We start from the raw sequence: 12740 nt of genomic DNA on the forward strand, positions 1-12740 counted from the left end.
ATATTTTTTTTAGAGTAGATTTCTTTTATGCTATGCATAGTCTATTAATAAATTTTGTACATTTTTATATTTTTGTAAAGAGTTATGTATTACTTTATTAGAACAATTTTCTTTTATGTTATGTGCTCATTAATTAATTTTTTGCAATCTTGTATTTCTCTTTATCTTAATCTCATTAAAATTTTTATTGTAGATGAAAAGAAGATTACTATCATGACAGTTTTTCTTGTCCTCATCTCACTGTGGGTATGAGACATAGCATATAGCAACAAAAAAAAAGTCTCACCGGCCAAGATATAGTTCCGCAATTATGTACATCAACTTTAGTAAATCTTTTGATAAAATAAGAGAATGTAACAATAGTTTATAATTTTGAATGACATTTTACTTCATAAGAAAGTTGTTTATTGATTATTTAAATTGTAGTTTTTTATTTTTCACATTTTATAATTTAAAGAGAAATGAAAACGATAAAATAAGATAAAAAATATGAGATTCATATAATTAGATTTGTGTTATATATATAGATAATAAACAAGTTTAAAAGTTACTAAAACTAGGCATGAAAATAAATTCACTTTTATGAAATCTTTTCTTTTTCTCTACTTTCTTTTAAGAAAAATGAAATTATTGTTTCACTTATAGAATATATTAAATAAAAATCAAACTTTTAGAAGACTGAAAATACGTAAGTGATGAAAATTCACATAAAAATATATTTATATATTTAAGAGTGTATACATTCAATTACATAAATTCTACTCTTAAATATTAGTAATATCCATAACTCTCAAGCCTTTCATATTCATAACTCTCGATTAGTTAATGTTCAAGAAGACAGTTTATTTTTTCCCCTTTTTTTTTTTAAAAAAAAATTTCAAACTCTAAATATTTTTTGTTAATAGTTTTTATCTTCCTTTACGATTAATGTAATTGACTTTTATTAAATAAAACTTATCTCTATATAATAAAAAAAATTAAACTTCTACTCTTAATAATATCATTAACTTCATGACTTTTAAATTTTCATATTCATAACCTCCAATTATTTAATTATAAAATTTAAGATAACTTATGATGTTCCTCCATTTAATTATCATTATACGGGGTTAGAGGAGAAAGGTGGGAAAAAGAGGTTGTTTAGGCTTGCCAAGGTTAGGGAGCGGAAGGGTCTGCATCTGAATCAAGTAAAGTGCATTAAGGGGGAAGATGTCAGAGTATTGGTGGAGGACACCCTCATTAAGAAAAAAGGACAGTCGTATTTTCATAAGCTCTTGAATAACAAGGGGGACAGAGGTGTTGTGCTAGGGAAGTTGGAGAATACCGAGGAGTGTCGCGATTTTGGCTATTGTCAGTGTTTTAAAGTAGAGGAGGTCAGCGAGGTTATTCGCAAGATGCGAAGGGGCAGGGCGACAGGGCCCGATGAGATTCCGGTGGATTTTTGGAAGTTTTCTAGCGTGGCTGGGTTAAGGTGGCTGACCAACCTGTTTAACAACATTTTCAAGTCCGCGAAGATGCCTGAGGCGTGAAGATGGAGCACGATGATTCCTCTATATAGAAACAAGGGTGACATTCGGAGTTGCAACAACTACCGGGGTATTAAGTTGTTGAGTCACACGATGAAGATTTGGGAGAGGGTGGTGGAGCGAAGGTTGAGAAATATTATGTCTATTCTAGAGAATCAATTTGGATTTATGCCTGGTCGCTCGACGACTGAGGCAATTCACCTTGTGCGGAGAATGGTAGAGCAGTATAGAGAGAGGAAGAGAGATCTTCACATGGTGTTTATTAACTTGGAAAAGGCGTATGATAAGGTCCCTAGGGAGGTTGTTTGGAGAATCTTAGAGGAGAGGGCGGTTCCTGTGGCGTACATTAGAGCGATTAAGGATATGTATGAGGGAGCGAAGACTCGAGTAAGGATGGTGAGAGGAGATCCTGAGCACTTTCCGATCTTGACAGGGTTGCATTAGGGATTAACTCTTAGTCCGTTCTTATTTGCTGTGGTGATGGATGTGCTGATGTGGAGTTTACAAGGCGACGTTCCTTGGTGTATGCTTTTTGCGGATGATGTAGTTTTGATTGATGAGTTGTTGCAAGGTGTTAGTGATAAGCTGGAGGTTTGGAGACAAACTCTGGAGTCTAAAGGTTTCAGATTGAGTAGGACCAAGACGAAGTATTTGGAGTGCAAGTTTAGTGACTCGAGGCAAGAGGAGAAGGTGGTGATGAAGTTGGACTCTCAGGCAGTTTGCAAGAGAGATAGTTTTAAGTATCTTGGGTTTACGATCCAGGGAAATGGAGAGATAGATGAGGATGTATCGCACCGTATTGGGGCAGGTTGGATGAAATGGAGGCTCAATTCGGGGATTTTATGCGATAAAAAGGTGCCTCCCAAGCTTAAAGACAAATTCTTTAAAGTTGCAGTCCGACCGGCTATATTGTACGGAGTGGAGTGTTGGCCAGTTAAGACTTCCTATATTCAAAAGTTGAAGGTGACAAAAATGAGAATGTTGCATTGGATGTGTGATCTTACAAGGGCTGACAGGGTTAGGAATGAGATTATTCGGGAGAAGGTGGGAGTGGTATCGGTGGAGAAAAAAATATGAAAAGTGAGGTTGAGATGGTTTGGTCATGTGATGAGGAGGGGCACGGATGCCCCAGTTCGTAGGTGTGAGAGACTAGCGTTAGATGATTTCAAGCGGGGTAGGGGTAGATCGAAGAAATACTGGAGAACAGTGATTAGACGTGACATGGAGCAGTTATGTCTCACTGAGGACATGACACTGGATAGGAAGGTTTGGAGGAAAAATACTAGGATAGAGGGATAAGGTGGGTGGATGAATCGTAGTCCGTAGTTAGGAGGGTTTTGGTGTCTTTTGTTTGGTATTGTACATTACTTTTGTGGATGTTGTATCTATGTTAGTTTTATCATATTTCATGCTTTGAATATTTTTGTATATTGTCCTGTGTCTTGAGCCGGGGGTCTATCGGAAACAGCCTCTCTACTTCTTTAGAGGTAGTGGTATGGACTGCGTACATTCTACCATCTCCAGATCCCACTAGGTGAGAATATACTGGGTTTTTTGTTGTTGTTGTTGTATAAAATCATAATATTTTATTTCATGAGACCCATACTCAAGAATATCCTTTTTGTTTTATATCTAAAACAGTGTTCCTTATATTATTATTTATAGTATTAAATTCAAGTTTATGAAGAATGCATTTGAAGGTTGATCGTTTGTCAAAGAGGCTATCGAACAAGAGCTTACAAAATTGAACACTAATTTAGTATTTCTTTTTTCGTCCATTTTCATATGGTTAACGTAAAAGCAATAGGTATGTGTGTGTGTGAGTGTTCATGGGTATGTTCTCTATATGTAACTTTTATAATATGAAGTTTCATGATTTTTTTATTATTGTAAATATTATAGACTTTTGAAGGTTGATCGTTTGTCAAAAAGGCTATCGAACAATAGCTAAAAAAATTATACACTAATTTAGTATTTCTATTTTCATCCATTTTCATATGGTTAACGTAAAAGCAATAGGTATGTGTGTGTGTGAGTGTTCATGGGTATGTTCTCTATATGTAACTTCTATAATATGAACTTTCATGATTTTTTTATGATGCGAATTGCAATATGCACATTAAGGTAGTTGTAATATGGAGTTAATCTGTATATAGTGCTGACAAGTTAAAGAGATTTATGCTATTGAAATTATGTATGTGTATATATATATATATATAATGAGAAAGAAATTATCTTACCATCTTAGTGCATCTATAAGCATACATAAGTACATTATTTCAAATTAAAATCTCAACTTCATTGAATATGCAATAGAAATGAAATAAAATTGTTATTAGAGAATATATTTTAATTTATTGATAAAGAATATACTATCCATCATTTAATAAATATTAAATTGTTAAATTTTATTTTATTTTATGCAACAAGATATTCTTCATAATATAATTATAACAAGTTATAATATTACGATTAGATAATAAATTTAAAGTGAATATAAAATTGATCAAATAAAATAATTAGTTTTTTAACACAGTGCGAAGCGCGACTAATTTTCCTAGTTTATGCATAAATTACAAGTGTAACTGAAACAAAATTCAAGGGGAAGAAAAAACATTTAAAATGTGAAAAGTGTTCACACACACATGAAAAAAGCAAACTATTTGGACTCTAATGGAATTAAGCAAACTACATGGACTTGAAATATTTTAAATGCTAATAGTTATAATTAGGGTACAAACTGAAATGTATTTTTTTGGTTCTATACAATTGGGTCGTTTTTATTAAGAACTTAAAAATAGCTATATTTGTAATGTAACCTCGTTGGATGAACTTTTATGTATTTTTTTTATTCGTTTTACTGAATTAAAATAATTAAAGCATTTACAAATTTGAAAATTTAAATGCAGCCTTGTAATTGAAGTATTGAGAATTTGAAAACTTAAATTAATACACCATTAATTATGTAATCTAGTTGTCAGATTAATCAAAATAATCCTTGACTACATTCTTTTTTTTTCTAAAAAGAAAATATTACTATAAATAATTGCAATAAATAATTTTTTCTTTTTACCAAATTAAGAGATATTGGTGTAAAGAAAAACATAATGGAGCCATAAAATCAAAGAAGATAGGGAGAATACTCACAAAAATACTTGAAGTTTGACCGAATTTTCAGTTGAGCATACTGAACTTTGCGGGGATCCTATTACCCACCCCCTAGACTTTTTTAAAGTGAAATTATTACCCCCGAAACTCTATCCCCATATTTGACTGCCGGAGGTGTGACACACACGCCCTTTCTTCTCCATTTTCATTATTTTCACCATTACAACCATATTACTCCTATAAACAACATTGGTAATACTACAAGTCTACAATACAATTTTTCACCATTTTTCATCAAATTCTTGATTCTTCATTCTTGAAATTTGACTTTTATTTAGTTCATTAAGGAAATCTTTTCCCAAATTTCAAATTCAAATAAAAAATTCTCTTCAATAATTTTATTCAAATTGCAAACAGAGGGTCCCAAAATAACTGAGCATTATGCCTGTCAAAGCTCCACACCTCCAATATTTTCTTGATCCTCTCCTTCGTTGCATAAACATGTTCCCCAAGCTTCCAATTCCTCTTTTATAACATGGTCCTCTCCTCCAATATTATAACTCTTTTTTTTTATTTTTTATTACAGAAATAAAAAAGGCATCCAAAATATTTTTGATTAATTAAATAAGACTATCCGTTATTCACATAAATCAACTATAAACCAGTTGAAACTAATCGAGTTCTTTCACATAGGAGATTTTACTATTGCTTATTTGATCAAATTTGCATATTTTGGTACTTAAATGGACGCCAATTTTCTTCTTCGGCGATTTCATAAAGTATGACATGTCCTTGTTTCGCTAATTGACTGAGTGGCGTTCCTCATTTACCTTCGACATCAAATTAATCGGTCGATGGAAAAATGAACAACGATAACAAAAGAAGAAATTATACTATAGTAATACTTTATTTTAATGAAATCACATTATTCGAACCATTAGACTTTCAGAAAAGGAAAATAGAGTTGCCATTAAAATCTCTTTTTCATTAGACTTCCAGGAAAGAAAAATAAAATCGACATTAAAAACTCTTTTTCATAAATAAAAACTATCAAATAATTTATTAAATAAACTTATTCAGCAATCACTTGTCTTAACAAGTATATTAACCATAAACAAGATTGAGATTAATTAAATTATTTGACATTGTTGGAATCTGATTTTATTATTACTTAGTTTTTTTTCAAAAAATATATATTGGTCAAAACTCAAAAAACATGAGTTGAGTTACTATAAATAGGTGGGATCCTGGATGTTACTGAACAGTTGTTTCTGTTTCTTTCTTCAGTTCTATCCTTTTGCTTTCAGTGGAAATCATTTTGGGCGTGTTTGATATGATGGAAAATATTTTTCATGGAAAATGTTTTCTTGGAAAATAAATTGATTTTCTACTTATTTTCTCATATTTGGTTGGTAAATGGAAAAATATTTTCCGAAAAATGTTTTATGGTGTTTGATTGATGAGTGAAAAAATATTTTTTAGAAAATACTATTATCTGTTAACTAGTATATCAGTGCCTCTAGAAACTCAACAATTTGTAAGAACTAATTTAAGCATAACAAATAATATCAATATCGAATACTAAAATATTACAATCACTAAATTTAAGTAACTATTAATTAACAAATATAGGAGACACTTTTCAATATTTTGTCAGGACAATCTAAGATACTACAATTAATAAAAATATAACAGAACGACAAACTTATTCAACCTCGTGAAACAAGTTACATCGATAACAAAATGAAATATGCAATTAACAAAAGTAACATAAGTAAGTCTTCCTCTATACATATGAAAATAACAATATATTCAACGAATTGAAAATGAAAAAAATTCGGGCTTCATTAATATTTTCGAGTAATGTAAATGTTTGAGAAATATAAATTTTTTTGAGCCATGTGAATATAAGTGTTGTTGGGGTGGGAAGAGGGGGTGAGGTTAAGGTCATAAGTCACATTTGTTATTTTCTGAAAAATGACTTTCTTTGACCCACGAGGAAAAATCAAATGGTAGAAAATAAGTTGTCTTGGAAAATATTTTCTTCTTGAAAATATTTTGTTGAATTGTTGTTCATTTTCTTGAATGCAATTCTATCCTCTGTTTTTTTTTTTTACGTTGAGTCACTTTCTTGTGAGTTGACTACCTAAAAGTCTTGTCCATGGCTTCCTACTTGAAAAAAAAAAGTTTCCGGGGCTTCTTCTCAGTTGAGTTTTGTTCCACCTCCGCCTCCTGAGGATTCTATGAACCCACCACCACCACCACCGCCTTCCGGGATGCCTCCTCTCCCTCCGCGACCTCCTTCATCAGTTGCTCCAATGCACCAACGTAATGAAAGCAGGGGGAGTGCAGAGAAAAGGCAAAATTCTGGTTGGCGTGAATCAGGGCATGGTAACCAGGCTGCTCGATCTAAACAGCCAGCACACTCTTCCTCCGTTGCCAGTGAAAAAAGGCAATGCACCTTCTTCTTCTTCAGGGAGGGTTGAGACGAGGAAGAGAGGAGGTTAAGGAAGAAGAGAGAATTCGAAATGCAGCAAAAATTAAGGGAATTACAGAATAAGATTCTTCAGAAAACCCAAAAGTTAGCACACCACATACATCTTGTTGGTTGGAAATCGAGAGCTTTTAATTTGCAAACCGTAAGATAATAAATCAGACGACACATAAAAAATTAAAATAAAAATATATTATTGGATATAGTTTGCCAAACGGTCTATATATTAAAAATAAAATTAAAAATCTTATTGGGAGAACAAACATTCTTTAAAGACTACATTGTGTATGTTATTGTGTTATGGTATGAGAATGTCTTCCATATATATATATATATATAAAAGAAGTTAACAAAATATGAAAAAGAATTATATTATTTTTCTTTCAGGAAAAGTAAAATAATTATAGTAACTTTTATTTTCCTTCTAAGAAAAACTAAAACTTAAATATAGTAAAAAAATGAGCACAAAAATCTTAATACATCTCACAGAAGAATTGCCCCTTTGACAGAAAATCCGTTGAAGAAGCCAAAACATTTTCATGGCAAGTTGATGTAAGATGTTAATTCTGGATTTATTTACCTGCCAAGTGATTGTTTGATCATTATATATTCCAATTGTTCTACCTAGGACTAGTTACCTGATTGTTTACTCCCTTCATTTCAGTTTGTTTGTTTGATTGACTCGGCACGGAGTATTTTCTTTGAAGTTGTGAGGATTATTTGTGAAAATACTATGATATGTTAACATTAGGGATAAACACATGGTTTTACATATTGGAGATTGCTAAACGTTCTGTAATTTGTTTGTACTCTGCAGATTCAGAAATGCATTACGAGATCCGTCAGCGCAGCTAAAGATTTTGTCTTTAAGAAAGGATCCTGATCGGTATGTGATTCTGCTTTCCGTTCTGCTGGTCCTCTCACTTGTATTCTGCCTATTGATCGACTATTGCTTTAACGGTTGTTGTTACATTTCTCATGTTAGATGTTAGTTGTTGCAGGTAGCTGAGTAACATTGTTGAGAATTGGAAGTTTGGGGATTGCTTGTGAGCCTAAATAGACTTTGAGTGCAAGGACTAACATCTATGAGGAATAAAATGACCTCTGGTTTAGTAGTTACTTAGTCTGCGATAGAGTGGGCTAGCGTTTAGCGCATACTTTTCTGGGAAGCAAAGCTTATACGAGGCAGGTCCTAGTTAATAGATTGAGTAAGCTTATCTGTTGTTGCTTAAAAGTTGTGTGTCGCATATCGTGATTTCATTTTTGAGTGCTATTTGCATTTGAATTTCTTTTCCTTGGAGTGGGAGACTGCACCTCCATTGGTTCTCCATAAGCATTTTGATGCATCATTTTGGAAGTGCTTTTGGAAGGATTTTGACTATATGTGAGCAATATAGATATACAAAGAATTATTGAATTGGAGAAACTGCTCGGCAGAGCGAAGCTTTTGACTGTGATGGTATCTTGATGTCTTTTCTACCTTTCTTCAGCACTTCACACTTTGTGTAGCTTGTGATACATGAAACTCCGGGTTGTCGTCAGAGCATTACTGTTGTCATTTCTTCTAAGAGCAATTCATTCAACTATGCAGCTTTACGAAATACGCAACTACCTCATTGGAGAAAATGCACAAGCCTGAACAATAACGTTGGACCAGACCTTGGAATTCCGCTTGACCTTCTTGATATGAGCTATACAAGTATTTTACGTGCTCTCTCTTTCCTTTTTCTTTGAGAAGCACATTTTAATGGAAAAATTATCTGTTATTTTTATCTTGTCTAGTCCTCCCAAGGGTGTAAAGATACCAATTGCTCTAGAAGATGAAGAGTATAAAGTATGAGCCCTACCTATTTCTCGATTCTACTGTTTGCCTATCTGTGGAACAGGTAAGGAAACGCAGTTCGCAAAAGAGAAAGTTGAATACAGTGTTTTTACGTGAAAAACACCCGGCTTAAGAAGGGTGTAAAAAACCACGACCTGTACCTCTACAGGATTTAATCCCAACTTCACTAAAAACTTTTGAGCCTCAACAATCAAACAATTACAAGTCTTCTTGTAACTTAGGAATTAAAACTTCTAATTCCTATCACTACAAAAACACCAATCTCACCCAAGATAAGTGTTCTCAAATCTTCGAGTTCCCCAACTTGAAGACAAATACTTCTATCTCAGTTTATAGATCACTGAGTACAAGAACTATGACTCGTTACAATTAATAGAACCAACCTATTACAACTGATCTACAACTTAAGACGTATAGATTAGGTTCTTCTTCTTCAAATAGACGAACTTGATTGCTTGATTGTTGACTATCTCTTTTATGCGCAGATTGCTTTGATCTTTTTCCTTGTATTTATTGCAACCCTAATTGAAACCTTCAGTTGATCTCTTTTCCTTACTTTAATTGGATTGCCTTTTCCGTCTTTTAATTTCTGCCGCCTTTCCTTGTTTCCTAGTTTGAATTGGACTGCCTTGATATCCTTCCTATCTTGACTTGAATTGCCTTCACTCTTTTGGATTTGAACTTGTTTCTTCTTTATCAGCTTGACTTGTAAATAGCTTTGCTCTAACATCCTGTCCGCCTTGTAGGATATTCATGCTAATCAATCGATAGTAGTAGATTCACTTGTGTGGAACATGTTGTGGAACCTGTTTCATTCACTGTGTTCATCATCAAAACTTCAACTGGTTTTCCTAACAAAGAGTTGTTGCGTGATGACGATCCTATAACCCCCATCAAGAAAGTCGGAATTAAAAAGAAGGAAAGGCCAACTGATGAAGGTGTTTCTTGGCTGATGAAAACAGAATACATCTCTCCTCTTACATCGGAGTCAGCAAAACAGGTTCCTGAAAATTATAGCATATAAAGAATGTTTTTACAAGGTGAAGTAAAAGCTTATTTAATCAATTGTTTACTCCATTTGCTGTTGCTGACTGAAAAGCACGCTAAAGAATTGCGAGAAACAAGAGGTGGCCGCAACATCTTGGAGGATCTTAACGATAGGTTGCTTTTGATTTCAGTATGCTATTCATGTCTAAGATAATGAAAATAGTTGAGACTTGAGACCTGAATATTGTATTCCTCAAACCGTGTTTTCAGAAATACGCAAATCCAGGAGATTGAGGCTTCTTTTGAGGCATCCAAGTCGCGGCCTGTCCATGCAACCAATCGCAAATTGTAGCCTGTCAAGGTCCAGCCACTGTTTCCCGACTTTGATCGGTAAGTCTCTTCTCATTTTTCCTTCCGTTTTCATGTTAGATACCCATATGTTGAAGAAGAGGGATGTAAAAAGACTATATATTTCAGTTCAATTAATGCATTCTCCCTCGATATCTTCTCGTCATTATTAAGTATGCGGTATTGTCTTCTAATAATTAATGCATCAAATTTCTAATCAATGAAATAACGTTTGCTTGTCAAAAGAAAACATCAGAAGCTGTAGTAGTAATAAATTAAAAACTGCTAGCGACACTTCTTCTCTTTTCTTTTATAAAACTCATGGAGTCATTAGATCATAGCAATCTCTTGGTGCTGGAGATTAAATTGAACAAATAATGCTTCTTTGCCAGGTATAAAGACCAGTTTGTGCTTACGAATTTCGATGGTGCTCCAACTGCTGATTCAGAAGACTACAACAAGTTGGACAAAACTCTTCGTGATGCATATGAATCACGGGTATTATTTATTAAATGCCTTTCTCCTAGTTTGTAATGCTCTTCTCCAGGTTAATAAGCCTAGGGAAAGACTCCTTTGGTGAGTAGATGTAGAGAAGCAATTGCTAAGTGAAAGAAAGATTGGCAAAGTTAGCTTTTCCATATGAAAAATTGTAAACTGAGACCCCATAGATGCATATCCTCCAAATTTATACCTATAATCATTTTGTGATCAGCTCCTTGTTCAACATCAATTGACCAAAATGAGAATGTTCAATCCAAACTTTTGCTGGGTTGGAAAATCTTGAAGGCCTTCGCGAGGGTGTTGATATATATAAATTCTTCAAGTCCGTGGACATGATTATTTGTCTGTGTCACCAGCATTGATGATATTCCATTTACCCTCGGACCTCCATGACACTATGATATATGGATGCAATCTTAATGAACATGAATTTTGATTTGCAATACACCTTGCAGGCCATTATGAAAAGCTTTGAGGCTTCAAGCTCAATTGCAGATAAACCTGGCAAGATGCTGGCATATATGGTCCCTGCACCAAATGAGGTGAAAAGTCATCTTTTTAAAATTGAAAGATTGGTTTCATGGGCATACATCTTATTTAATGATATTCTTTTGCTTTTCATGGATTGTGACAGCTATCGAAGGATATGTATGATGAAAATGAGGATATCTCATACTCTAAGGTTCGGGAGTATCACTGGGATGTATGTACATTTTCTGAGTGTTTGACTTGGCTTATCTACACTTTTATACTTTGATAAATTACTTCGGTGTATTATTATTTCCCTCATATTCCCATTTGCAGGTACGAGGTGATGATGCAGATGATCCTACTACATATGCTGAGGCGTTTGGCGGAACCGAGGCCCATTACATGGTAAAACTGTGTTTTACTTGTAAAACTTTTATATGTTATTTAGCCTGGAACTTAACCCCCACTGTGTATATGATGTGATCCAGCCTGTTCCAACAATGCTTGTTCTGGAAAAAAAAGAGAGGTAAAGAGGGAAAATCAAATGCTGAAGTCGAACATTTCCCAGTTGCCTCCAGAATTACAGTAAGGAAGAACAAACAAATTCTGCCATTTAAGAAGAAGAGGTAATGAAACCAGCCCGACTCTCGCTTCATTTTTTCCTGCATGACCTATATTTTTGCAGCTAAACTGGTTATGACATTGATGGCAGCATCGGCGAATGCTGAGGGTCTATTGGAACCTCTCTGCTCCACAAAGATAGGGATATGGCCGGTGTATATTCTTCCCTACCAGACACTACTTGTAGAATTATAGTATTGTGCAGTATGGGAGCGAAGAAGGTTAAAACTGGATGTATACAGCTCATGGAGATGGAACACTGCCAAGCAAGAAATTTTATCACTACTGCATAATTTAACATGTTGTAGGTTCTGGGTTTTTATAAAATGATTTGATAGTGTAAAAATTATTTTATATTATTACGAGTATTGTCCAGAAATAGACATATTTCCTAACATTTTATGGGTTTATGGAACAAAGCGTGACACATTGTCTAGCCAGACCTATTGCATCAAGATGAGTTTATGCATTTCGTGCCCAAGAGAAATAGGTTTTGCTTGTTAATGCAGAACAAAAAGTTAAGTATAGAAAGATTCAACATTAATCAAGAAAAGAAAGTCTATACTCTTAAAGTATTTGTTTGAGATGGTAGAGTCTCTTATTGATAATATGTTATAAAATAAAGACGATAAAATAAATATGCCAAAGAAAAATATACGGAGAGAGACTGACGTATTATTTAATTTGAGCTGATGTATAAATGAACTAAATTGATTTCCTATTTATAGAAGAAAATAAATTGTTATGCAAGCTGCCTACTTATGTAAGTTTGTGCAATTACAAGTCTATCCAATTATAAATCTATCCAAATTGTAAGCCTGATTATAAGTTTGTCTAATTA

The 12740-nt window shown here is 33.6% G+C and overlaps 1 pseudogene; it reads left to right on the forward strand.

Annotated features, from left to right (window-relative positions):
- The first annotated feature begins 6766 nt into the window (after positions 1-6766).
- LOC107864719 lies at positions 6767-12006 on the forward strand (annotated as a pseudogene).
- Positions 12007-12740: the final 734 nt, after the last annotated feature.

The sequence above is a fragment of the Capsicum annuum genome, chromosome 3, assembly GCF_002878395.1.
Source record: "Capsicum annuum cultivar UCD-10X-F1 chromosome 3, UCD10Xv1.1, whole genome shotgun sequence".
Lineage (NCBI taxonomy): Eukaryota > Viridiplantae > Streptophyta > Magnoliopsida > Solanales > Solanaceae > Capsicum > Capsicum annuum.